A 23,892-nucleotide genomic window follows, 5' to 3' on the forward strand; every position below is an offset into this window, starting at 1 on the left:
ATACAGTGGTCTATTAGATTCCTCTGAACCTAAAACCTGATTCCACAGTCTCTGGAATGGTCACAATTCATGCTGTTAATGTAGTGTTCTTAAAACTGGTCTGCTAGTTATCTTTTGAGCTGGTCTGTTTGTGACATCATTTATCGTCATGTTACCCTTGGCGACGAAGTGGTGTCCTCAAAGTGGAGTGAATATCAGAGAGGGTTGCCATAGTAATTAGCTGCCAGGCAATCTTGTACTTCTGCCCACCATGTTCCTTAACAGAAAGGCCAGGTCTCTCTTAAAGGTCCAATGCAGCAGTTTTTAATCTCAAGATACAATAATTTCTAGTACCTTAATGAGATTACTTTCAATTAAAATGGTCAAAAAGAAACCGAAATGGTTTCTTAGGGAAGACTTATTTCTCAAGCAAGAACTTTGCTAGGACTGTCTGGGAGTGGTCTGAGTGGGGAGCGGAAAACTATCTGGCAGAGGTTTGAAACTCTTTCTTACTGGTCTATTAACTAATTGACCACCTGGTGATGTTACTAGGCAGGCCAAAACAAGCAAAACAGGATTTTCAAACAGCTCTGACATTAAAAAGGCATTATCAAAATTAGTCTGGAAATGTATATAAAACACAGCAAAATCATGTTTTTGACTGCACTTGGCCTTTTACAAACTTCATACTAAAGTCAGGGGAAAGAGAATTCCTTTGTGTTTCTCTCTTCCATTGAGGGACAAATAGCTTTATCTCAGGTTGAAGCCCTTTGTGGATTGTTGTTTGATTTGACAGTTATTTGTGATATCAAAGTACAGGTTTGAAAGGCTGTAGTTCCAAAAACAGTGAACTTAAAATTAAAAACATTGTTCTCTCTTTTGAATCAACATCTCACATTAAAAAAAGCTTTAATTGTCACATACACCGGATAGGTGCAGTGAAATGTGTTGTTTTACAGGGTCAGGCATAGTACTATGGCACCCCTGGAGCTAATTAGGATTAAGTGCCTTGCTCAAGGGCACATAGACAGATTCTTAATCTTGTCAGCTCGGGTATTAGAACGTGCAATCTTTCGGTTACTGGCACAACGCACCAACCGCTCCCTGCCCTAAAAAAAAAATAGTGTCTTTCTCTTCTCTTTCCTCCATAGTGCTAATGCTCCCCTGACTGTGTGATGTGGACATGGAGAAAGTAGCCTCGGCAGACTCCTTTCTCCCCATGCCTCGTGTGCCACGGTGCGGCAGGGTAGCCTAGTGGTTAGAGCGCTGGACTAGCAACCGGAAGGTTGGAAGTTCAAACCCCCGAGCCGACAAGGTACAATTCTGTCGTTCTGCTCCTGAACAGGCAGTTAACCCGCTGTTCCTAGGCCGTCATTGAAAATAAGAATTTGTTCTTAACTGACTTGCCTGGTTAAATAAAGGTAAAATAAAAAATAAAAACAAGAGGGCCGAGACCCAGACCCTCCACCCTGGTACAGAAGACGACCAACCCTCCTCCAGCACCAGACCCACCTCGTCCTCCCCATGCGCCCTCAGCCAGCTCCTGCTCCAGCAGCAACCTAGGCCCCCGGGATCAGCCGTGTCACCCGTGAAATCCAAGGTCAAGGCCCTGTCTGAGTGCAACAAGACAGCCTTCAAGGCTGACATGGATAAGAAGGCCTCCCCTGTGCCCTCCTCCCTATTCAGTCCCTCGCTTGTGAGCTGGGGCTCCATCAGTAGCGATGACAATGCAGAGTCCCAGGGTTACACGTTCTCGCCAGTTGTGCCTGACAGCCTGATGGAGGGGGCAGGGATGGCTGGGTGCCAACGCTAGTCCCCTGGAGGATAACGTTAGTGCCACTAACGTGGCTAAACCCTTGTGCCAGCAGAGGAAGGCCAAGGAGCACAGGGACAGCCTGGATGGTCTGAGGCGGTGTATGGGCGAGTTTCCCAGGGGGAAACGTTTGGCCTGTGGAGGGCCAACAGCCTGGAGAGTGTGTGCAGCAACCAGTGTTCCATATCTCTGGCAGAGAGGGTGGAGATGAACCGGGGCCTCCTCAAGCAGATACTGAATAAGAGCCAGGAGAACCTGGAGAGAGAGCAGAAGGCAGAGGTGACCCCATGCAATGGAAGACGTACAGTAAAGAGCTAAAGAAGCTGAGCCTGTATTTTCCACCATATTCCACCCTCTAATAAACAAAAAATATATTGTTGAATGAGTTTCCCCCCCCCCAAAAAAACAGTAGCACACTACTGCTATTTTTAAGTTCAGCACACAACCTTTTCAGATATTATACTATTGAATGTTAGCAAATTTGTTAGCCTTGTTTAGCATACCTTCAGATAACAGTAGTGAGATTACAGTGAGTGGAGACAAAGTCTAGACAATAAGTTGTTTTTTTTTACCCTCAGGGATGTAAGGGATTTATCTGAGACAGACCTGATCTATTTGCAGTCAGGTGGAGATTATATTTCCACCACAGTGATATTCTTGCAACAGACATCGCCATTTTGATGAGGCTGGAATAAAACATTGATTTACCACACTGAGGTTGGAATAATACTGAAGTTGTGAAAATGATGATGATAACCCTGTAATGTAAGAGCTGTTTGAAAAGACCGCCTGAAAATTCAGCCTGTTTTGGTGGGATGGAGTTTTGGCCTGCCTAGTAACATCACTAGGCAGTAAACTCGTTAATAGTCGAAACATCTCTGCTAATAACTGCTCGTTTTCAGTTGTTTTCCCCTCCCCACTCAGACCACTCCCAGACAGTCCAAGCAAAATTCTTGCTTGAGAAATTGCTCTTTGCTAAGAAGCTATTTTTGTTTATTTTTGACAATTTTATAAAAAAATAATCACAGTAAGGTAGTTAATTGTTACCCAGAAATGATTTGATATTGAGATGAAACATCTGCATTGGACCTTTATAAAACAATCAATGTGACGTAATAAAAGGTAATAAATTACAACGGAGAATGTAAAGAGAAAAAAAACTAGCAAGGAGAAGGTGGGAGGGAGGGCGAGTCTATTTTTGACTGTTTACCAGATGTTTAATGATCGTAATGCCCCTCTAATTGTGACCGTCTCACAAACAGAAGTTCTTTCGCCTGTAGGTTGCTCTGTCACCTCACTTTCATGGCCTCAAATATTCTCATCCTAAATTAATCATGCTATTTATAGACAAAGTGATAAGTAAACAAATGGGAAAAACTTAATACGGTTCTTCCATACATTATTCAGAAAGTATTCATCTTGTTTCCATTGATCATACTTGAGATGTTAGATGTTTCTACAACTTGGACTTTACCTGTGGTATTTTCAATTGATTGGACATGATCTGGAAAGGCACACACCTGTCTACATAAGGTCCCACAGTTGACAGTGCATGTCAGAGCAAAAATCAAGCCATGAGTTGAAGGAATTGTCCGTAGAGCTCCGAGACAGGATCGAAGCACAGATCTGGGGAAAGGTACCAAAACATTTCTGCCAAGACTGTGCAAAGCTGTCAAGGCAAAGGGTGGCTGCTTTGAAGAATCTAAAATATATTTGGATTTGTTTAACACTTTTTTGGTTACTACAGGTGTCCAAACTTTTGACTGGTACGGTGTGTGTGTGTGTGTGTGTGTGTGTGTGTGTGTGTGCGCACGCATTGTACACACACACACAATACCGTTTAAAAGTTTGGGGTCACTTAGCAATGTCCTTGTTTTTGAAAGAAAAGCAATTTTTTGTTCATTAAAATAACAAATTGATCAGAAATAAAGTGTAGACATTGTTAATGTTGTAAATGACTATTGTAGCTGTTAAATGGCTCTTTAAAAAAAATAAGAATATCTACAAAGGCGTAGAGGCCCATTATCAGCTACCATCACTCCGGTGTTCCAATTGCACGTTGTGTTAGCTAATCCAAGTTTATAATTTTAAAAGGCTAATTGATCATTAGAAAACCCTTTTGCAATTATGTTAGCACAGTTAAACTGTTGTTCTGATTAAGGAAGCAATAAAACTGGCCTTCTTTAGACTAGCTGAGTATCTGGAGCATCAGCATTTGTGGGTTCGATTACAGGCTCAAAACTGAAACATAGAACTTTCTCCTGAAACTCGTTAGTCTATTCTTGTTCTGAGAAATGAAGGCTATTCCATGAGACATGTGTACTACTCCCTTCACAGAACAGCGCAAACTGACTCTAACCAGAATAGAAAGAGGAGTGGGAGGTCCCGGTGCACAACTGAGCAAGAGGACAAGTACATTAGGGTGTCTTGTTTGAGAAACAGACACCTCACAAGTCCTCGACTGGCAGTAAATAGTACCTGCAAAACACCAGTCTCAACGTCAACAGTGAAGAGGCAACTCCGGGATGCTGGCCTCCTAGGCAGAGTTCCTCTGTCCAGTGTGTGTACTTTTGCCCATCTTAATCTGTTATTTTCATTGGCCAGCCCGAGATATGGCTTTTTCTTTCAACTCTGCACAAGTATTTCGCTACACACGTAATAACATCAGTTAAACGTGTATGCGACCAAAAAAAAAAAAAATCGATTTGTGCTTTTTTTTTCTAGAGAAACAGACGCATTTCAATATTGGAGAAAAATTCTACTTCAACCTGCTTAGCTACAGATTTCATCTATCTCCACAAATTTCATTACCCTGCCTGACAATGACTGGGACTCAGGCATCTCCCTCCAAGACAGCGAGCACAGCCGAAGGTACAGTAGAACCTCCCATATTACTTCCAGGAATGCAGGCTTTTGCTCTAGCCATGCTCTAAAACACATGATTTGTGTTCGAGTAGGACTGGAGCAAAACCTGAGCACCCAGGAGCTCTCCAGGGGAGGGTTGACCACAGACGGATGTATCATAAACGTATTTCCAGTTTGAGTCAACTGGGTCTTCTGTTGCTCTAAGAGACAAACTGTCAGTACTGGCCACAGTCAGTGCTCCATCTTCCTCTTTCCCTACATTCTTTTATTAATTTTTAATGATGTAAAGTGTGTACTTGTGACCCATGTGAAATTACTTCACTTAAAATAGTTTTAAAATTTCCTGACTGTAAAACATGCATAATCTGCTCTTTACCAACTAAATGATGTTTGTTGAGTCGTCTTTTTGCTTATTTTTTGGTTAAGATGTTACGCAAAATCCCAACCTAAGTATTTTCATCCTGACACATCCACATAGCTTTAATGACACTACCAACACCTATAACTCTACTGCTTTGCTCTTGTACCTCTCCCTGTTAGAGCCCCAAGGTGCAAAGAGTGACAGGGACACAGTGTTTACAACAGCTGTTACTAAAAGCCCCACTGTCATCAACAGAGAGGATTACGGTTAGATTGCGCACTTCTCTATCTAGGTCATTCACTCGTCACAGTCTCAACATAAGAGGAGGGAATCTCGGTACAACAGCTTGTCGTAGAAAGTAGAAACACACTCATTGATTTGTTCCCCCATTGAGTGCCTGTTATGCAGGTGTCGCTGTGGAACTGAATGGGCAGCTGTGTGATTAGTCGTTAAAGCCCTGAGCAGTGTGGGTAACTGTGTTGTTGTTTCTACAATGTTCACATCTGTAATGCCCATTCACAGAGACGTATACAAGCAAAGGGACTTCTTCAGTCACATACTGTATACACATTCACGAATACACACACACACACAAAACACAGGCAAACAGGATAAAAGCTGATGAACACACACACACACACACAGTAAAAACTAATTGAAACACAAACACTCCAAATCTCATTCGCACACACAGACCTTGTCACTCCTAATTAGTAGTGGGCCTGCTCAGCCTAATCCCCTACTCTGAGCACGCAGGCTCTCTCCAGGGTAAAGGTTCCTGCCCACTCAAGGCCGACCACACTATCCTACCCATACAGAGGGACACTCGGGGAGTACTGTTCAGCAACAGTGCATGTTTGTGTGTGTGTGTGTGTGTGGGGGGGGGTCAGTGTGTGTGTGTTTACCTACCGAGCTTAACTGTAGCAGACACCTGTAGCACTATAACCAACCAAACAAACTGTTTTTCTCTCCCTTTTCCTGATTCCAGAGGTGTTTGTGCTGGACAGACCAGAAGGGCTTTATCATATTAGGCTGGTTAAAGTGTGCTGCAGCTCTCTTTTCTGTTTACTGACAGTGTCCAGCGTTGATAGCTGCAACAGGCAGTGCTCTCTTGTCGTGCTTGTTTCACTGTAATGCTAAGAGAGAGATATATATATATACATACATACATACATACATACATACATACATACATACATACATACATACATACATACATACATACATACATACATACATACATACATACATACATACATACATACATACATACATACATACATACATACATACATACATACATACATACATACATACATACATACATACATACATACATACATACATACATACATACATACATACATACATACATACATACATACATACATACATACATTACATACATACATACATATACATACAGTTGAAGTCTGAAGTTTACATACACCTTATCCAAATACATTTAAACTCAGATTTTCACAATTCCTGACATTTAATCCTAGTAAAAAGTCCCTGTCTTAGGTCAGTTAGGATCACCACTGTATTTTAATGTGAAATGTTAGAATAATAGTAGAGAGTATTATTTATTTCAGCTTGCATTTCTTTCATCACATTCCCAGTGGGTCAGAAGTTTACTGTGGCAAAGAAGGGGGTCGAGTGGTAAATGGCAGATATGTGAGAGCAGAACTAATAAACGGGCTCTGCCCGATCACTAAAATGGCCACAGAAGCAAGGGGAACCCTCAGAAGGTGGAGCCAACCCACAGATAAAGGGTCAAGAAAAACCAGGAAGAGAAAAAGAGTGCTGGAAGGATCTATGAACAATAGAGAAAGAGACAATAGAGATTGGCTGGATTTACCGTGTATGAGCTGGACTGTTTTGGACTTACCTGTTGGCGTTTGGACCTGGACCTACCGAGAACCCGATTCGTGTACCGAACCCTGCTATCCTTGACCTCGCCTACGGCCTGGGTGGACCAGGACGGAGAAACAAACACACAGGTACTGTCCTGTTCGAAAGAACTCTCATTCTTGGGTGATTTGGTGACAGTTTACCACTTAGTTTGTGACAAACGCTCCTAACCTTGAAGAGGTTTGCCACATTTACAAACACTCAATTAGTATTTGTTAGCATTGCCATCAAATTGTTTAACTTGTGTCAAACATTTTGGGTAGTCTTTTACAAGCTTCCTTGCTCGCACACACATAAATTGGGTGAATTTTGGCCCATTCCTCCTGACAGAGCTGGTGTAACTGAGTCAGGTTTGTAGGCCTCCTTGCTCGCACACACTTTTTTCAGAATCTGCCCACAAATGTTCTATAGGATTGAGGTCAGGGCTTTGTGATGGCCACTCAAATACCTTGACTTTGTTGTCCTTAAGCCATTTTGTCACAACTTTGGAAGTATGCTTGGGGTCATTGTCCATTTGGAAGACCCATTTGCAACCAAGCTTTAACTTCCTGACTGATGTCTTGTTGCTTCAATATATCCACATGATGCCATCTTTTTTGTGAAGTGCACCAGTCCCTCCTGCAGCAAAGCACCACTACAACATGATGCTGCCACCCCCGTGCTTAACGGTTGGGATGGTGTTTTTCAGGTTGCAAGCCTCCCCCTTTTTCCTCCAAACATAATGATGGTCATTATAGCCCAACAATTCTATTTCGTTTCATCAGACCAGAGGACATTTCTCCAAAAAGTACAATCTTTGTCCCCATCTGTAGTTGCAAACCGTAGTCTGGATTTTTTATGGCAGTTTTGGAGCAGTGGTTTCTTCCTTGCTGAGCGGCGTTTCAGGTTATGTTGATATAGGACTCGTTTTACTGTTAATATAGATACTATTGTACCTGTTTCCTCCAGCATCTTCACAAGGTCCTTTGCTGTTGTTCTGGGATTGATTGGATCTTTTCACACCAAAGTACATTCACCTCTTGGAGACAGAACGTGTCTCCTTCCTGAGTGGTATGACGGCTGCGTGGTCCCCTGGTGTTTATACTTGTTAACTATTGTTTGTACAGATGAACGTGGCACCTTCAGGCGTTTGGAAATTACTCCCAAGGATGAACCAGACTTGTGGAGGTCTGATTTCTTTTGATTTTCCCATGATGTCAAGCAGAGAGGCACTGAGTTTGAAGGTAGGCCTTGAAATACATGCACAGGTATACCTCCAATTGACTCAGAATGTCAATTAGCCTATCAGAAGCTTCTAAAGCCATGACATCTTTTTCTGGAATTTTCCAAATTGTTTAAAGGCACAGTCAACTTAGTGTATGTTAACTTCTGACCCACTGGAATTGTGATGCAGTGATACCGGTCTAAACAATTGTTTATAAAATTACTTGTGTCATGCACAAAGTAGATGCCCTAACAGACTTGCCAAAACTATAGTTTGTTAACAAGACATATGTGGAGTTGTTGAAAAACGAGTTTGAATGACTCCAACCTAAGTGTATGTAAACTTCTGACTTCAAATGTACACACACACACACACACACACACATATATATTTGATTTACTGCTGTAAAATGTATAGTTCATCTGTGTTCTGTATATAGTACACTTTAGTAGTTTTTAAATGCTTAGTATGTCGCAGATATCTATTGTGTGTCACACTTTGACACCTTTGCTTTAAACTCCTTCCATGGGGGGCTGCAGGTTTTTGTTTTTCCCTTTAAATTAAGCCCTAGACAACCAGGCGTGAGGAGCCCCTTACTAATTTGACCTTAATTCATGAATCAAGTACAAAGGAGGAGCAAAAACCAGCAGACACTCGGCCCTCCATGGAATGAGTTTTACACCTGCGCTTTAAAGTGTGTTAAACAGATACTACATAATGTAGTAATGTGACATGCTGATATTTACATTTAACTAACTAGTAACTACACTAACTATACAATGTCACTAATGTATCTTATCTGCAGTGACCATGTACAGCTGAGTACATAGTTATAAACTCAGAGTTTAGTTATAATTATTCAAAGATAATTAGCAAAAATCCAAATAATGTCACAGATCTTCATTGTAAAGGGTTTAAACACTGTTTCCCATGCTTGTTAAATTAACCATAAACAACAACAAAGATGCTTAAGACAGCGCTACAGGGAGACAGAACGGACAGCTGACCGTCCTCGCAGTGGCAGACCACGTGTAACAACACTTGCACAGGATCGGTATATCCGAACATCACACCTGCGGGACAGGTACAGAATGGCAACAACAACTGCCCAAGTTACACCAGGAATGTACAATCCCTAAAATCAGTGCTCAAACTGTCCGCAATAGGCTGAGAGAGGCTGGACTGAGGGCTTGTCGGCCTGTTGAAAGGCAGGTCCTCACCAGACATCACCGGCAACAACGTCACCTATGGGCACACACCCACTGTCGCTGGACTAGACAGGACTGGCAAAAAGGGCTCTTCACTGACAAGTCACGGTTTTGTCTCACCAGAGATGGTCGGATTCACGTTTATCGTCAAAGGACTGAGCGTTACACCGAGGCCTGTACTCGGAGTGGGATAGAATTGGAGGTGAAGGGTCCGTCATGGTCTGGGGCGGTGTGTCACATCATCATCGGACTGAGCTTGTTGTTATTGCAGGCAATCTCAACTCTGAGTTACATGTGAATCATCCTCCTCCCTCATGTGGTACCCTTCCTGCAGGCTCATCCTGACATGACCCTGCATCTTGACAATGCCACCAGCCATACTGCTTGTTCTGTGCGTGATTTCCTGCAGGACAGGAATGTCAGTGTTCTGTCATGGCCAGCCAAGAGCCTGGATCTCAATCCCATTGAGCACGTCTGGAACCTGTTGGATTGGAGGGTGGGGGCCAGGGCCATTTCCCCCAGAAATGTCCGGGAACCTGCAGGTGCCTTGGTGTAAGATTGGGGTAACATCTCACAGCAAGAACGGGCAAATCTTGTGCAGTCCATGAGGAGGAGATGCACTGCAGTACTTAATGCAGCTGGTGACCACACCAGATACCGACTGTTACTTTTGATTTCGACCCCCCCCCCCTTGTTAAGGGACACATTATTCAATTTCTGTTAGTCACGTGTCTGTGGAACTTTTTCAGTTTATGTCTCAGTTGTTGAATCTTGTAAGGTTCATACAAATATTTACACATGTTAGGTTTGCTGAAAATTAACACAGTTGACAGTGAGAACGTTATTTCTTTGCCGAATTTTGTATTTGGTAACTTTAATGTAAAGCATTGGCCTATACATGATGGCCCACTGGGATACCTTGGTTGCTATGTCAGGTACTCTCTCGCTCACGGCTATTTCCAACATACACGTTACACAATCTAGCTGTAATTATACAACTACAACACCTCCTCGATCTTTTTTAATCCTAATATCATCTGTGGTCCTGGAGCAGATTACTGATTACCTCAGCATATTCATTCTGATTAAGGTAGGATGTTCCCACACATACAGCTGTCAATTACCAGACAGTGTCAACACCCACTCCAGATTAGACTGATTGGACGGGAAGTTTAGGATACCGACCAACCACTAGGTGATGTGATATAAAAATTGTAATAATGGCCCCTGCAAAGACAGCCAACTTATCAAAATCCTTCTAAATGAAATCCATTTGGATTGATGTGATTGTGTTTATGCATTGGAATGTGTTATGTAAGAACAATTCATTTTGTATTTACTGTTGGGTCTGATTTAATTTGGAAATATATCTGGGTTTGGAGGGAGCTTCCTGGTTGTGATTTGACGCTTGATAAGACTGATTCTTCGTACCGCTTCACTGCACCTGTCATATTTGCCAGCTGCTGGATGTTTCTTTATGGGGTTTCTGTCTTTCTGTGTGCGTGTCCATCCACAGGGAGCAGCTGTCCATGGCTGGAGCTCCCGTTCACCAGGCTCCTCTGGTGGGGAAGGGAGGTGTGTTATCGGCGATAGTTGCCGCAGTTACCTCGTTGTCAGGAAGCCTCAGTGACTCCTCCAGCGGCGCAACAACCAATCACCGACACGGGTCCGCTTCAAGGACGAATTAGAGAAAGATGCGGAGGTACGTTACTTGGAGAGGCTCCGTCAGCAGAGGAGGGCCCAGGGTCTGCTCATATCCAAGCCCAACCTCTCTTCTTATGTCAATGGGCGGATGGACACTGATCCAGGAACAGTGATCGAGCGAGGACGCTGTCTCGAGGGCAGCTTCTTAAGGCACAAGAAGGCTCGCAGGACACAGGAGGGCTACGTAAACAGGGGAAGCAGGAGCCATTGTAAAGCTGAGGTAGCACAGGAGGCGCTCAACAGGCAGTGCAACTCGTGCGGGACGTTCCTGGAAGGCGGGGTCCCGAATCTGAACCCATCACCCCCGAAAGGGCAGAACGGCCCAGTGAACGGAGAGGAGAAGGGGAAGGTGCTCATGTCTTGCTGGGTGGCTACCAGTGAGCCCAGCCAGGCAGTTCTTACCGAGCTGATCAAGGAGACATTGTGAAGGTAACCCTCCCGCGATGTGGCGGCTAGCATCGGGACAGGGCATGGCTGGGCAGGAGAGACGGACAGCAGCAGTGGGAGTGTCGACAATGAAAGTGAAGAGGAGGAGTAGGAGAGGGGAAATTCTGGGCACCAATGGGCATGGAGCACTCATCACGGTGTCGCCAACACCACCAAGGTCCAATCACAGTTTGGCACCAGTGAGCTCAACTAATGGTGGTGCCGCCCAATCCTTACACCATTGAGAAACCCGTGTCAATGGTGGTGGGTTTGCACACTCACTCTCCCCCAGAAGAACACAAACTGTCCCCCGTGCCTCAAGAGCAACCCCTTTCCCCCCTTCCTCAGTGCCCATCAAATCAGCTCTGAAAACAGTACCAAAGACTCGGCCCAATGGCCAGCTATAGGTCAAACTCATACCTTCACCACAGTACCGCATTTTCCCCCGAGACTCCCTGGAAGACCAGGGGAGAGGGGCTGCACCCAACTCCCAGAACGAGCACTCTGTTGGGGGGAACTTCAATGAAGTTGGTCTGTCTTTGGGGCTGACTTCCAGCACAAGCACGATAATGCCCTGTATCAGGCCTGCCTCCCTGCTGAAGACCTCCCCATCACCAGCGAAGACAGCAGAAGAGAAGTTGGTGCACCCTGTGCCACAGGCACCAGGTCAGCTTCAAATACCCACTTGCGAGCGGACACAAATGAGTGTGCTGTGGGACAGTGGATTGGTAAGAAAAATATTTTTTTACCTTTATTTAACTAGGCAAGTCAGTTAAGAACAAATTCTTATTTTCAATGACAGCCTAGGAACAGTGGGTTAACTGCCCGTTCAGGGGCAGAGCGACAGATTTGTACCTTGTCAGCTCGGGGGTTTGAACTTGCAAACTTCCGGTTACTAGTCCAATGCTCTAACCACTAGGCTAACCTCCGCCCCATGTGTTGCTACTATTTACAGGTCATCTGCAACTTTTCAGGGAAGTTAGGAATCAATATACACAGGCAGATAGGAAAGCTAAGGCTAGTTTTTTCAAGCAGAATTTTTCATTCTGTAGCACAAACTCAAAAAAGTTCTGGGACACTAAAGTCCATGGAGAATAAGAACACCTTTTCCCAGCTGCCCACTGCACTGAGGCTAGAAAACACTGTCACCACCGATAATTTCAATAAGCATTTTTCTATGGCTGGCCATACTTTCCACCTGGCGACCCTTACCCCGATCAACAGCCCTGCACCCCCCTCAGCAACTCACCAAAGCCTCCCCCATTTCTCCTTCACCCAAATCCAGATAGCTGATGTTCTGAAAGAGCTGCAAAATCTGGACCCCTACAAATCAGCCGGGCTAGACAATCTGGACCCTCTCTAAAATTATCTGCCGAAATTGTTGCAACCCCTATTACCAGTCTGTTCAACCTCCCTTTCTTATCGTCTGAGATTCCCAAAGATTGGAAAGCTGCCGCGGTCATCCCCCTCTTCAAAGGGCGAGACACTCTAGACCCAAACTGCTATAGACCTATATATATCCTACCCTGCCTTTCTAAGGTCTTCGAAAGCCAAGTTAACAAACAGATTACCGACCATTTCAAATCCCACCGTAACTTCTCCGCTATGCAATCTGGTTTCAGAGCTGGTCATGGGTGCAACTCAGCCACTCTCAAGGTCCTAAACGATATCATAACCACCATTGATAAGAGACATTACTGTGCAGCTGTATTCAATCTGGCCAAGGCTTTCAACTCCTCAATCACCATATAATTTTCGGCAAACTCAACAGCCTTGGTTTCTCAAATAATTGCCTCGCCAAGTTCACCAACTACACTGCTCAAAAAAGATAAAGGGAACACTTAAACAACACAATGTAACTCGAAGTCAATCACACTTCTGTGAAATCAAACTGTCCACTTAGGGAGCAACACTGATTGACAATACATTTCACATGCTGTTGTGTAAATGGAATAGACAACAGGTGGAAATTATAGGCATTTAGCAAGACACCCCCAATAAAGGAGTGGTTCTGCAGGTGGGACCACAGACCACTTCTCAGTTCCTATGCTTCCTGGCTGATGTTTTGGTCACTTTTGAATGCTGGCAGTGCTTTCACTCTAGTGGTAGCATGAGACGGAGTCTACAACCCACACAAGTGGCTCAGGTAGTGCAGCTCATCCAGGATGGCACATCAATGCGAGCTGTGGCAAGAAGGTTTGCTGTGTCTGTCAGCGTAGTGTCCAGAGCATGGAGGCGCTACCAGGAGACAGGCCAGTACATCAGGAGACGTGGAGGAGGCCGTAGGAGGGCAACAACCCAGCAGCAGGACCGCTTCCTCCGCCTTTGTGCAAGGATGAGAAGGAGGAGCACTGCCAGAGCCCTGTAAAATGACCTCCAGCAGGCTACAAATGTGCATGTGTCTGCTCAAACGGTCAGAAACAGATGAGGGTGCTATGAGGGCCCGACGTCCACAGGTGGGAGTTGTGCTTACAGCCCAACACCGTGCAGGACGTTTGGCATTTGCCAGAGAACACCAAGATTGGCAAATTTGCCACTGGCGCCCTGTGCTCTTCACAGATGAAAGCAGGTTCAGACTGAACACGTGACAGATGTGACGACAGACGAGTCTGGAGACGCCGTGGAGAACATTCTGCTGCCTGCAACATCCTCCAGCATGACCGGTTTGGCGGTCGGTCAGTCATGGTGTGGGGTGGCATTTCTTTGGGGGGCCGCACAGCCCTTCATGTGCTCGCCAGAGGTAGCCTGACTGCCATTAGGTATTGAGAGGAGATCCTCAGACCCCTTGTGAGACCATATGCTGGTGCGGTTGGCCCTGGGTTCCTCCTATTGCAAGACAATGCTAGACCTCATGTGGCTGGAGTGTGTCAGCAGTTCCTGCAAGAGGAAGGCATTGATGCTATGGACTGCCCCGCCCGTTCCCCAGACCTGAATCCAATTGAGCACATCTGGGACGTCATGTCTCGCTCCATCCACCAATGCCACATTGCACCACAGTGTCCAGGAGTTGGCGGATGCTTTCGTCCAGGTCTGGGAGGAGATCCCTCAGGAGACCATCCGCCACCTCATCAGGAGCATGCCCAGGCATTGTAGGGAGGTCATACAGGCATGTGGAGGCCACACACACTACTGAGCCTCATTTTTACTTGTTTTAAGGACATTACCATCAAAGTTGGATCAGCCTGTAGTGTGGTTTTCCACTTTAATTTTGAGTGTGACTCCAAATCCAGACCTCCATGGGTTGATAAATTTGATTTCCTTTGATCATTTGTGTGATTTTGTTGTCAGCACATTCAACTATGTAAAGAAAAAGGTATTAAATAAGAATATTTCATTCAGATGTAGGATGTGTTATTTTAGTGTTCCCTTTATTTTTTTGAGCAGTGTAGATAATAATGAGTAGAAAATATCATGGCCATTTTTTTTATTTTTTTTAACTGTGCATTTCACTCTCAGTAGTTCTATTTTTTTATTAAATGTTCCAACTTATCTTTAACTCTGCATTGTTGGGAAAGGACCCATAAGTAATCATTTTGCTGTTAGTTTACACCTGTTGTCTACAAAACATGTGACAAAAAAAATTAGATTTGATTTTTGATAAGAACAATTATCTGGAAGATTTTTTCCCAAATCGGAGTGTGCTCCCGAAATAAAACTCCTGGTCACACAGCAAAATATTCATTTGCATATGACCAAATAGGTTTGAATAGGTTTGACCCAAAATTAATCTGTCCTCCTCCCTTTCAGAGAGAGATGTTGAAGAAAGCTATTTTTAGATTCCCACAATGTTCTATTTTACTAAACTATCATCTAATTTGGAGCTCTGTCTGACAGACAGCCTTAGCCTATAGCGGTATTCCACAGACTGATAACATCTTTATACAAACTAGGTCAAAGAGTTATGGTGCAGACAAACAGAGCACTGCCTCAGTCTAACACTTTTTAACTCAACACTGACCTCTTCTGACCAAATAGTAATAAGTGAATTAACAAAAGCATCTGAGGTGAAATTATTCTTTCAATTTTCTGGATGAATTCTTTCTATTTCAAAAGGTTTTCCCGATCAAATTAAGAACTAGAATTTATAATGAAGTTGAGTCCAGCTTAGATGTGACTCATCATGTCTGTTCTTGTTTATATGTTGTTGTCCATCTCTCAATGTCTTTCTGTTGATCTGTCTCTCCCACTTTCCCTCACAGGATGGTAGGGACAGAGACAGAGCAACAGGAGGCCAGGTCCAAGATTTCTCTGCGTCGTTTATTCTCCGCCATCGGCCTGAATGGGTGGGGAAGCTGGGTAAAGGGCACTCCAGTAGCATGGAGCAGCTCAGCTTCCAGCCCCGGGGTGTCCCCCCGGCCTTTCCTGCCCCAGTCCTGCCCCAGTCCTGCACGCCCAGAACCCAGCCAACTGAGGTAAGCCTGTAAAGTGCATATTTGGTCAAGGTATTTGCTGATACCTTGAAAAAAGTAACACCATCTTAAAATGAATCCAAATGCATATTGTGGATGGTCACCTAGGGCTGCTGTCATGTTCATTTCTCATCTCCAGGGGTCACCCTTTAAGCAGCTGAGGAAATCGTCATCCGTCCAGAATGTACAGTCCTCCAAGAAGAAGGGAGATGGCTCCAGGGCATACACACCTGGAGATCAGCCCAGCAGCCCTGCTCTCAGGTATAACCAGTACGGTGTGTCAGTAACATCACTGAAGAAGCCAAGTCAGTAAAAAAAGCCATATTATAAACTGGGTAGTTCGAGCCCTGAAATCTGATTGGCTGACAGCCGTGGTATACTATGGGTATGACAAAGCATTTATTTTTACTGTTCTAATTACATTGGTAACCAGTTTATAATAGCAATAAGGTACCTCAGGGGTTTGTGATATATGGCCCGTATACCACGGCTAAGGGCTGTATCCAAGAACAGCCTTAGACGTGGTATATTGGCCATATACCACACCTCTTCGGGCCTTATTGCTTAATTACAACCTATGTTGTGATAATTGCGTTTACTCTATAACCCATTTGTTCAAACTCCACCGTGATGTACAATAAGGCTGTGACAACAAAAAGACAAGTCACACAGTGGTGGAATAAATTCAACTACACATACGTTTGTTTCATCACAAAACCATAAAGAAACATCTGTCCAGTGAAGTCCACAAAGCAAATATTGCAGACAAACAGATCACATGACGTAGCATGGTCAAGCAAGTGGATGTTTTCAAAAGTTTACGAAACAACTACTGATTTATAACTACAGAGTTATCGCAAGTCAAGCACAAAGACAACAGGAGCACTGCCTCCACTATTCCAGCACCATTTACACTTAGCCATTTAAACATCAAATCAACAAGGCTGTATATGCTTAGTTTAAAACACTGAAAGCAAACTTAAAGGTACTGTACCAAAAAAGAAATCAGTTCAATCAGTGTTGCTAAATATCATGTGGCTACCAATGGTACTGATGTGTGTGTTTGCGCGCGCAAGTAAAAAAAAAAATGCTGACTCACCCTACTTGTAGACAAGTTGAACGCCAATGGCATCCTTGGCAAGACGGTCTATGGCCCTGTCATACAGTACACTTTAAGTTTTGTTCTCATAGGCTACCTAGCTAAAATGCGTGCGAGCCTGCCTTCCTCGCATGGGCAACAATGAACCTGTTACGTTTGCTCGGCTACATATTGAAATTCAGTAATCTCAGGCCAGTGGCACAAACTATTAATTTATGGTTAGATCAGAATCGGCGTCATAATCATTGGCCTGTACAGAGAATTATACAGAACAAAAATATAAACGCAAAATTGTAAAGTGTTGGTCCCATGTTTCATGAGCTGAAATAAAAGATCCCAGGAATATTCCATATGCACAAAAAGCTTATTTATCTCAAATTTTGTGCACAAATTTTAGTGAGCATTTCTCCTTGCCAAAATAATCCTTCCACTTGACAGGTGTGACATATCAAGAAGCTGATTAAACAGCATAATCATTACACAGGTGCAACGTCATTTAGAGAATTTGGCAGTACTTCCAACTGGACTCACAACTGCAGACCACGTGTAACCACGCTAGCTGAGGTCCTCCACATCCGGTTTCTTCACCTGCTGGATGTCTGAGACTAGTCACCCGGACAGCTGATGAAACTGAGGAGTATTTCTGCCTGAAATAAATCCCTTTTGTGGGGGAAAAACTCATTCTGGTTGGCTGGGCCTTGCATCCCAGTGGGTGGGCCTATGCCCTCCCAGGCCCACCCATGGCTGCGCCCCATTTGAGTTGAGTTGAGTTTATTTTTATTTTTACAGGGACAGTGCACATTAATCAACGTTTCAGTAAAAGTGACGGTTTTAGCCAGCCGGCTAATTTTCAACCGCAGTCCCTGGGCAGGTTATTAAAAACAATTACAATATAGACAATAGCAACATAGAACAAGCAAGACATAGCAACATAGGACAAGCAAGACGTAGCATACAGACAGAGCAACATAGAACAAAAAGCAGCAAGACAAAATTCATAAAAGCAACAAAGTGTTTCCACACCTCACAAGCTACAGACAACAGACCACATGGAAAGTGGCAACACACAGCTAGGGACCATGTTCACAAATCTGATTGACCTTTAGCCATGTCTTCAAGCATTTTGTGAAAGTGTGATATGTGGTGCAGTTATGTGTGTCTGATGGCAGTGTATTCCAGACATGGGAAGCTCTCACAGAGAATGCAGATTTCATGTGAAATCCATAGATTAGGGCCTAATATATTTATTTCAATTGACTTATCTGAACTGTAACTCAGTAACATCGTTGGAATTGTTGCATGTTGTGTTTTATATTTTTGTTCAGTATAAGTCAAAACCGCAAGTCCAAATCCCCATCTCCATCCATGGCTTAGGAAAGGGCCAGTTTAGCAAGCTAGCTACTGCAGGACATCAACACAAGCAGACAAACGGACATGTTTTTCTGAATATTACATTTTGCAAAGGAAGTGATTTGATTTGTCTGAAGCCAAATTCAAACTGGCCTCCTTGGTGGGTGTTTTGCTGCACCTGGACAACCCACAGTTGAGCTCAGCTACTTATTTTACCCAAAAATTATCAAGGGAGGCCAAATGCAGAGGGGGGGGCGCTGTTTCCCTCGCTCAGATGATTTCTCCGGTGAGAATCAGCCACTTGCGAATTGATGGAAAATTATGAAAACACAGAGAGAAAAAATTAATTATTTTATCATAATTTATTTATAGGTAAACATTTTGGGGAAGTCTGGCTTCCCTTGAGATCCATGAATACATGTCACTGAGTATAACATAAACACACACACACACACACACACACACATTAGAACTATGACATCAGCAAAATAAAAATAGGCAACTGTTGCAGTAATAACAGTTAATCTAACATCCAATCTGTCACAATGCAAAGCTTGCACATTGATCTTCTCTAAAGTGGCACTTCATGTCAAAACATTATGAATGAAGTCAACATGGATCCTTCCTGACAGGATGTTACACGGATGGCATGTGCTCAAGGCTCCCGGGAATCTCTGGTATGCATGGATGGCTACCGTGCGTGTCGTCCATCCGAATAGTTTCCATTCACTGGGTCTGACGGGGTGTTCGGACAGATAAAAATAGATTCAGTGCAGTGGTGCTGCCGAAAAAAGACATGGAATTCAGAAAACTATTGCAACATCTTATGATGGATTTGGGAAGGTGCCTTGGAGCAGTGATGAAATTGAACATCGACTGTTTGGTGATGTTGTTGACACTGCCTGTGTTAGTGAGTGTGTGTTTATTTATTAGTGTGCGTGTCCATCAAGTGTGCGTGCGTGTGTGTGTGTGTACATGAGTGTGTGTTTAAAATTTTAAAGTCACATGAAGAACTACAGTGAAATGCCTTTCTTGCTAATTCAAAACCCAACAATGCAAGGTGTGTGTGTGTCTGTACATGTACGTGAGTGTGTGTGTGTGTGTGTCCTAGCTGCTGACACACTAGAGACCAGAGAGGAGGACATTTCAGCCTTGCACTTAACTCAACTTCCTGGAGAGGCAGAAACCTAATAGGCTAGGAGTATGACACAGCCGTGCTATATATGGCTTTCTATGGGGGGTTCTGTCATAGAGACCTTAATACAGGAAGCAGACCATCTCCATTCATTGACTTCATTATTTACATTATAACACTGGAAATGGCACAAGGCAGCAGACCATCATTTGTCTCTCCATTCACCTTCATGGCTTATTACTGAAATCAAATTGCATGTTTGCAATGGTATGAAACGGAAAGGGGATACCTAGTCAGTTATACAACTGAATGCATTCAACTGAAGTGTGTCTAATGGCATTTAACCCAGCCCCTCTGAATCAGAGAGGGGAGAGGGGCTGCCTTAATCGACATCAACGTCATGTAGAAATGGGTCAAAATATCCCCACTGGGCAACAACGTCAATTCAACGTCTACTCCACGTTGGTTCAACGTAAATTCATTGAAATGACATGGAAACAATGTTGATTCCACAAGGGTGTGCCCAGTATATATTGATTGGAACCCTATTGGCCATACTGAATATGATACACTATACAACAGGATTACCTACGCTCTTCCACAAGTATCGTACAGGTGATCTTAGGTCAAAGGTCAAAGAGTTCCAGCAAAAAGTAATGGGACTTGATGAAGACCTGGGAGTCAAAACATTGTTCAGGAAATCACCTGGGAGGATAGATTGCAGTATGTATCCTGTAAACTCTACATGGATGTATCTGAGCCTGTGTCAAAGATTGAAATGTTTGCATTATGTGGCACGGAATTCACTTTATTTTTTTGAGCTCAAAAAATTAAGTGAACACTAAAATAACACATCCTCGGTCTGAATGAAAGAAATATTCTTATTAAATACTTTTTTCTTTACATAGTTGAATGTGCTGACAACAAAAATTATCAATGGAAATCAAATTTATCAACCCATGGAGGTCTGGATTTGGAGTCACACTCAAAATTAAAGTGGAAAACCACACTACAGGCTGATCCAACTTTCATGTAATGTCCTTAAAACAAGTCAAAATGAGGCTCAGTAGTGTGTGTGTGGCCTCCACGTGCCTGTATGACTTCCCTACAACGCCTGGGCATGCTCCTGATGAGGTGGCGGATGGTCTCCTGAGGGATCTCCTCCCAGACCTGGACTAAAGCATCCACCAACTCCTGGATAGTTTGTGGTGCAATCTGGCATTGGTGGATGGAGCGAGACCTGATGTCCCAGATGTGCTCAATTGGATTCAGGTCTGGGGAACGGGCGGGCCAGTCCATAGCATCAATGCCTTCCTCTTGCAGGAACTGCTGACACACTCTATCCGCATGAGGTCTAACATTGTCTTGCATTAGGAGGAAACCAGGGCCAACCGCACCAGCATATGGTCTCACAAGGGGTCTGAGGATCTCATCTCGGTACCTAATAGCAGTCAGGCTACCTCTGGCGAGCACATGGAGGGCGGTGCGGCCCCCCAAAGAAATGCCACCCCACACCATGACTGACCCACCGCCAAACCGGTCATGCTGGAGGATGTTGCAGGCAGCAGAATGTTCTCCACGGCGTCTCCAGACTCTGTCACGTCTGTCACATGTGCTCAGTGTGAACCTGCTTTCATCTGTGAAGAGCACAGGGCGCCAGTGGCGAATTTGCCAATCTTGGTGTTCTCTGGCAAATGCCAAACGTCCTGTACGGTGTTGGGCTGTAAGCACAACCCCCACCTGTGGACGTTGGGCCCTCATACCACCCTCATGGAGTCTGTTTCTGACTGTTTGAGCAGACACATGCACATTTGTGGCCTGCTGGAGGTCATTTTGCAGGGCTCTGGCAGTGCTCCTCCTGCTCCTCCTTGCACAAAGGCGGAGGTAGCGGTCCTGCTGCTGGGTTGTTGCCCTCCTACGGCCTCTTCCACGTCTCCTGATGTACTGGCCTGTCTCCTGGTAGCGCCTCCATGCTCTGGACACTACGCTGACAGACACAGCAAACCTTCTTGCCACAGCTCGCATTGATGTGCCATCCTGGATGAGCTGCACTACCTGAGCCACTTGTGTGGGTTGTAGACTCCGTCTCATGCTACCACTAGAGTGAAAGCACCGCCAGCATTCAAAAGTGACCAAAACATCAGCCAGGAAGCACAGAAACTGAGAAGTGGTCTGTGGTCACCACCTGCAGAACCACTCCTTTATTGGGGGTGTCTTGCTAATTGCCTATAATTTCCACCTGTTGTCTATTCCATTTGCACAACAGCATGTGAAATGCATTATCAATCAGTGTTGCTTCCTAAGTGGACAATTTGATTTCACAGAAGTGTGATTGACTTGGAGTTACATTGTGTTGTTTAAGTGTTCCATTTATTTTTTTGAGCAGTGTATATATATATATATATATATATATTTTTAATATAGCATGATACCGTGCCCCATATGTCATCTCAATGCTGCTGTTCTGTCTCTCTCCAGTAAGGGCCTCCAGATGGTTCTGAGTGTGGAGGATGTGGGCAGCCCCAGTGGGGTGCGATCGATGCACAGGGTGGCCCAGGCCTTCCCTGACGGTACGCTCCTGCTGGAGCTCAGCAGGCCTCCCAAAGGACCCTTCGGCTTCCTCATCTCCCGGGGCAAAGGACGACCCGACTCAGGTACAGAAAATAAGTGTTTTACACTGCAGCCATTTACACCGGTACTTGGCCTAAAGTCTAGTGTTTCCTTGACTTAGACTGGGGCCAAAAGCCTAGGGTTGGTCCTAGATGGCCTACCCTTCTCTAACCCAGGGCTGTCTGGGTCCAGATTAGGAAATTGTTGTTTTGGTTGTCTTTCTAATCTAGTGTTGTGTAATGATGTCCTGTTCATTAGAATGTTCCCGTTCTGTGTGCTCAAGGTGTGAATATTTTATCATTAACTTACTTCACTTGTGTCTTGCAGTTAGATGTGTGTTTAGTAATATATGTGTCCTGTAGGTGTTTAATTGGTATGTAATTAGTCAGATGTAATAATACTCCCCTCCCTTACAGTCTGTCCTGTAGGTGTTGGTGTGTAATTAGTCAGATGTAATAATACTCCCCTCCCTTACAGTCTGTCCTGTAGGTGTTGGTGTGTAATTAGTCAGATGTAATAATACTCCCCACCTTTACAGTCTGTCCTGTAGGTGTTGGTGTGTAATTAGTCAGATGTAATAATACTCCCCTCCCTTACAGTCTGTCCTGTAGGTGTTGGTGTGTAATTAGTCAGATGTAATAATACTCCCCTCCCTTACAGACTGTCCTGTAGGTGTTGGTGTGTAATTAGTCAGATGTAATAATACTCCCTCCCTTACAGTCTGTCCTGTAGGTGTTGGTGTGTAATTAGTCAGATGTAATAATACTCCCCACCTTTACAGTCTGTCCTGTAGGTGTTGGTGTGTAATTAGTCAGATGTAATAATACTCCCCTCCCTTACAGTCTGTCCTGTAGGTGTTGGTGTGTAATTAGTCAGATGTAATAATACTCCCCTCCCTTACAGTCTGTCCTGTAGGTGTTGGTGTGTAATTAGTCAGATGTAATAATACTCCCCACCTTTACAGTCTGTCCTGTAGGTGTTGGTGTGTAATTAGTCAGATGTAATAATACTCCCCACCCTTACAGTCTGTCCTGTAGGTGTTGGTGTGTAATTAGTCAGATGTAATAATACTCCTCGTATGTACCCGTGCTATCAGTACCATGCTCCTACACATTTGCCTGTAGATGTGTGATATAAAATAAGTGTGTATGTGTGACCCTACCAGTAACATGCTCCTGTACATTATCCTGTCTGTTCTGTAGGTGTGTATGTTGAAGAGATGGGCGACAGCAGCACAGTGAAGATGTATGGGGGGCTGCTGGGGGTGGGAGACGAGCTGCTGGAGGTGAACTGTGAGAAGGTGGCCAGCCTCAGTCTGGACCTGGTGACACGCCTCTTGACCCAGGAGAACATAGCCTCTGTCCACGTGTTCCGACACAGGAGGCTCCCCCCTCCTCGCTACACAACCTGAGGACCGCCGGTCACCGTGGTGACACCATGGCAACCGGCAATGCCATGGAAACCTGCAATGTAATGGTAACCAGACACCACAGCAACCACAAACACAATGGAAACCTGGGGTGTTTGGGGTAGTGGAGGGGGGGCAGTGAGTGAGACCGTCTCAATGACTGTGAATATGTCTATGGCCGCTTGCTTTGGTCATAGTGTCTTCTCTCAGAAATGTTGCGTTATTCTTCTGAAGACACGTCAAGATCTTTGACACGATTGGGTCATTTTTCTAAGTGGTTCAGATGGAGTTGCTATTAGAGCAGAAGCTGTCTCACATTTCCTCATGTCCTGTTATATATTTTTCCTGGAGTTGTTTGGCCTTAGGTGCTCCTTACTTTCACTGTTGAAAACATAACCAGCAGTGCC

At 44.3% G+C, this 23,892-nt stretch overlaps 1 pseudogene; it reads left to right on the forward strand.

The window, feature by feature from the left end:
* Positions 1–1,162: 1,162 nt before the first annotated feature.
* LOC135525042 (uncharacterized protein KIAA1614-like) lies at positions 1,163–23,488 on the forward strand (annotated as a pseudogene).
* The last annotated feature ends 404 nt before the right edge of the window (positions 23,489–23,892 follow it).

The sequence above is a fragment of the Oncorhynchus masou genome, chromosome 31 (genome assembly GCF_036934945.1).
Source record: "Oncorhynchus masou masou isolate Uvic2021 chromosome 31, UVic_Omas_1.1, whole genome shotgun sequence".
Taxonomy (NCBI): Eukaryota; Metazoa; Chordata; class Actinopteri; order Salmoniformes; family Salmonidae; genus Oncorhynchus; species Oncorhynchus masou.